The following is a 5,281-nucleotide window of genomic DNA, read 5'->3' on the forward strand; positions in this document are numbered from 1 at the left end:
ATACGTTTAAAAATAATTGTAAATATGAGAATTGGACACCTTCCTTTTTTACAGGCAGTTTTAAAATAGCTTTTCTAGTAATAAATTGTTAGAGATTTCAATCTTACTGTTTCTACATTTATTATGATTTGAAATTGTTGGAACTAGTATTCACAAATTTTCCAGAACGTTAACTCTTCTTTTAGTCGAAACTTTTTAATGCAATGTCAATAATTGTATGTGTGTTTAGTAGTAAGCACAGCAGTTGGGGTATATTTTAAATTATGGGCTCAGTTAACATCCTAATACCAGTGATTACATTCAAAAGTATGGTTATCACCATAACTAATGCAATTTGAACTTGTTTTGCCCCAAGCTGATGCTTTGCTCAGAACTGATAAACAACTTAAATAATCATTCCTTTTCGGACTTTCCCATTCGAAATTTCTTCAAAATATCTTGCTCTATGCTCAATTTCAACTTGAAAACACTTTTGCCTCTTCACTTAGTCACTTAATTATAAAATGGCTTTGCACGCCGGCAGATGCTCTCAACATGTGTGTTTAACCACGTAAGCAGCCATAATTTTGCTAATTTTAGTACGTAGAACCGCCGAAAACAACAACAACACAATGCAAGTAACGCACAACCAACACGATGCTAACGGCAATAGTGTCAACATTCAAATAACCTTACAAGTGTCTTAGTGTGCATAAGTAGCAAAAGCCACAACCATAAGGATGCTTACAAGTATAAGCGCAGAAGGGGGGAGGGAAAAGAGGAAACGGAGAAAAAACTTGGTAAGGTTAGTAGACTAACACAGCAGTACATTTGCTATCATATAAGCTCTTGAATCTCAAAGACGAGTTATATAAGTCATAACTGTAATTGCTTTTGATGGTGGTTAAAATTAAAAAATAAATTTTTTTTAATTATTTTAACTATTCTTAAGCTTATTAAAACGGCTATATATCATATGTATACATATATTGTATATATTAAAAACACTTGCTCATATGCTGATAAATTCATATATATAAGTTCAAATATATACAATTTGTGTCAGTTCCAAGTTCATTTAAACATGAAAAAGGCGCCTAGGCGTATACGTAAAATGTATCGAAGAAATTAAGTTGAGGAAGATAAATATAAAATATGTTGCTGCAAAATTATCATCAAATTCACATTATTTCATTCACAATGATCTGATGAAGCAAATAAATTAAATTACTTTTCGAATAGCTAACACATTAGTGGAATTTATTTGCCTTCTAAACATGACGATTTACTCACAGCCATGAGTTAGATACAGATATAAATTAAATGATTTTAAGGATACAAATTCTTGCAACACAAAACCGTTCACTAACTCTTTTGACCTATCCGCAACTTCCCAAACGGACAATTCTTTTCGCAAAGCTGCAACTGAAACTACACAACCCCCGACGTATATTCATATGACCGCAGGCAATCGGGGATGTATAGCCCCTACAAAGTTAGAACATAGAGACCGTTACTCTCAATATTCATACGTCATACATCCATTCATCATTTTGCATTGCCGCTTGGAAACATGCCACAACGAAACACACAAGGAAAGTCGAATGTGGTAAGTGAAGTGACAGTAATGAAAAAGAAAACATGAAAAGCAGCCGTCTTTGTTTTTACACAAAGTTCTCTGTTGTCTAGAAGCGCATGAGTTGCTGGTCATCCGTAGGGCAGTTGCACAGCAGAGTATGAGAATTTTTGCGTTTCAAGTTGCATAGAGTAGAAGTTTTTATTCACTTAACGGTTGCTTGTAGCATCTAAAACTAATCGATATAAAACAGCTCAAAATGTTCAAGTTGAAGACGCGAATTGATTTCCGGATAACTCTTCATCACTTCAAGCAATACCTCGAGTGACAAATTATAATAGCTTAATAAATCTCAAATATTCAAAATGAAAATCGATAAAATCTTTACTAAGCAAAAGCAAAAGGGAATTCACAGCAGGACAAAATTAAAACAGCAAATAAAGCATGTATTTTCAGTAACATAATGGAACACGCCATCAAAGGTATACACGGCATTTTGAAAAGCCTTCTTGTAGAGATATGCGTGATTCGTTACACTTTGAAAATATAAGAAAAATATATAAAAATAAAAAAACAAATATTTTTTGACTAGAACAACCTTTTATTAGCAAGGAAAATCCTTATTTATCACCACGAAATCCTGTAAAGAAATGACTACACTACTTCCTTTTAGACTCAGTAATTTTATAGCGCAGTGCTAGCAAGAAATTTAATTAACAGTAATCTTAGATTTACGCAATCATAAAGCTCTACTATCCTCACGAAAATAAATGAAAAATTTTAAAAATGAGTTTACAACTTAAATTCTAATGGAAATGCAAAATTGCTTTCAAACACAGTAAGTTGCGCATACGCAGTGGTATACCAAATTCAACTTAGCCCTGTAACCTTATCAGTTTCAAACAGTGCGCATTTTAAGTGCGCCATATTATTGTTGCCAAAAAATTAGCTATAGACTGATTAGCATAGTTTTGACCACGACGTCGGTGATCCATTTCAGTTTCCAAAATTCGTAAATGTTTAAGTAGCGATAGGCGGCTGTGATGCTCCTTGAAATCAAACCAGCTCAGTCATATCCATTGAATTGTCAAGACCACACAACAGTTTTACTGAACTGTCTGCGACAGAACTCAAATAATTTTGGTTAGGAAATGCACAAGCTTTACAGACTCAGTAGACAGAACCGAAACTTGCGTACCAAGGGAACCTCAAATAGAATAATTCAGACAGTTCAGTTCAGCTTATCTTTTACCTAACCCGTAAAAATAAATCTTTTGAGAAAAATTTAGATAACGTTGAGTAATTTTAGTAAAATTTGTTTAATATGACGTTTAAATTCCGACAAATTATTTTGTAAAATTTTTTCAGAATTCAGTGTAAAACCTTATTTTTAAAGAGTCTACATTACGGTATAGAAGAAAATAGCTTTGGTAACTAGTGAATTATTGGATAATCACATACTCAAAACTTTTAGAGCTGTATAATCTTAAAAAAGTGTACCAAAATCTCACATACAAGTAGACAGAGCGCAGATACAAATTATTTTTAGTTTTACCCGCACAAATTACAGACAAACAAAACAGCTTCAACACTCATTATGCTCCATAAGCGCCTTAAAAGCTTTCTGAATTAATGCAGAATGTAAAGCAAAAGCCTGCATTGCTTTCTGAGCAGAAAGGAGTGCACATGAAATAGGAGGAAACACTAACAACAGTATCGTTGCACATATTCGTTGCATGCTTCTAATATACTGCAGGTCATAAATTATTCAGAGAAGATGCAAAACCAAACAGCCTGTAGCTCCTAGCGTTGTTTACACTGATGGTTATAGTGCCATGAATGACGCCAACACACAACACTTTTAGACATCCTCGGAACTAGCTGTATCCCAAAAGCGGCTTGGGAAAGCTCTCAAATTGCATACAACTGGAGGGGAAAAACAAAACATGGGAAAGCACTGTGGCTAGCTGTAGATTGAAAAACATCAATGGGTTCTTATGTAAAACTCTCGAACACGCTGGAAAGCTCTTTTCACTCAAAAATATTGCACTATTTCGGTCATGTAATGTAAGTTGTAAGTGCAGTGAAACTTGGTCTCTCGGTGGCCGTGCTTAGACACATACGTTAAATAAGCCGAATCGTATAAAAACTTTCGCAATCACTGTCGTTGTAATTTAAAACAACGCATTTAAAAGCATATACGCGTAGAAAGGTGTGAGAATCAGCTTTAACAAAAATTTAATGTAGAGTATATTAGAGTCTTATAACTGGTCAGCTTAAGTAAAAAAAATAATTCTATCAGTATGTTTAAGTTATTGAAAAGACTGCTGCAAAAAGATAAATTAATATTTTTATTCAAAATTCGTATATTAGACAAATTCTTCAGGCGTCTTTGCTTTGCTTCATACACAATATTACTTTCTTCTAAGTCTCACTTGGGCTTTTCTTCCTTTGCTTATACTCGTACACTTGACCTAACTTACATTCACTTCCACTCTGTGTGCTCATTGTCAAGTTCTAATATACCAAAAAAAAAACCAAAAAACAGAAACAGTTTTGACCAAATTTGAGTGTTTTATTTCATTTTAACATCACGTCATTCTTGTTGGTACACCCTTTATTTAAAGTTTTCACATACTCACAATAACTTTAACAATCATCTTTTTCATTTATCATCTGGCAGCTCTGGCCCCTTGTAGTTTAACACATCCAAACACAACCCTAATCAAAGTCTAATGTATCAAATGGAGCAAGAACGCCAAAATAACAAAACAGAAGAATGTGTTTGCAATCAAAGCTGAGTTGTGGAGGAGCTGGACAATAATGGCAGGGCTACAGAGTAACAAAATGTCATTTGCACGCGTTCCCTTATTTCACCGCAAAAACTAAAATGCTCATACAAAAACATTCGAATGTGCTATATAGCTGTACTGTTAGCTAATGGGCGAGTGAGGATACTTCACTCCTTCGCAGCTAGAAAATATAATATACAAATGCGGGCAATAAAGTCAAACTGGAAGTGCCATCAAACAACGTTTTCAAATACCTATTTTAATATCGTGAGGTTAACAGCTTTAATGAAAACAAAAGTTGCTCATAGCAGAAAAACTAGACGTGCTAGATAAATTCCACATATACATTGTTTTGCTCAATTTTTGATGCCGACCAGCGTTATTTGACATTTTGAACGTCACCATCAAAGGGAATAAATTGCGTACTACACAAATAGAAAAACGGTGTGTATATGTGAACCTAAAATGGTCATCACTTTTTAAGCCGTAAATAGTAATGCAATGCTGGCTGCGTGTTGGTGACATTCGTCAAATCTGGTGTGGTAAAATGAAATTTTTGGTGGATTATGTAAGGAAGCGGTTAAATATTTATAATACCGCTATTAGCTTTAGTTATAGTTAATGACATTTATATTATTGCGACGTTTGTTAATGTTGTAATCCGTGATCAGAAACACAATTTCGACAAAATTAATTGAAAATGTGCACTTTCCATATACTTATTTGTTATTTCTGAAATAATTCGTGAAATAGTTTTTTTCCCCATTAGTTTTTAAACAAACCAAACGATCATATTCATATTAATATCACTGAAAACTCGAAATTTAATGTTTTGCGCAAAACTTCAAAAGTTCACCCCAAAAATTTTGGAATTCCTGCCTCGCTTTAATCACGCCTGGAGTTCTATTTTCCGTTTTGATAAAAGAGAGTAAAC

This window comes from Bactrocera oleae, chromosome 5, assembly GCF_042242935.1.
Source record: "Bactrocera oleae isolate idBacOlea1 chromosome 5, idBacOlea1, whole genome shotgun sequence".
NCBI lineage: Eukaryota > Metazoa > Arthropoda > Insecta > Diptera > Tephritidae > Bactrocera > Bactrocera oleae.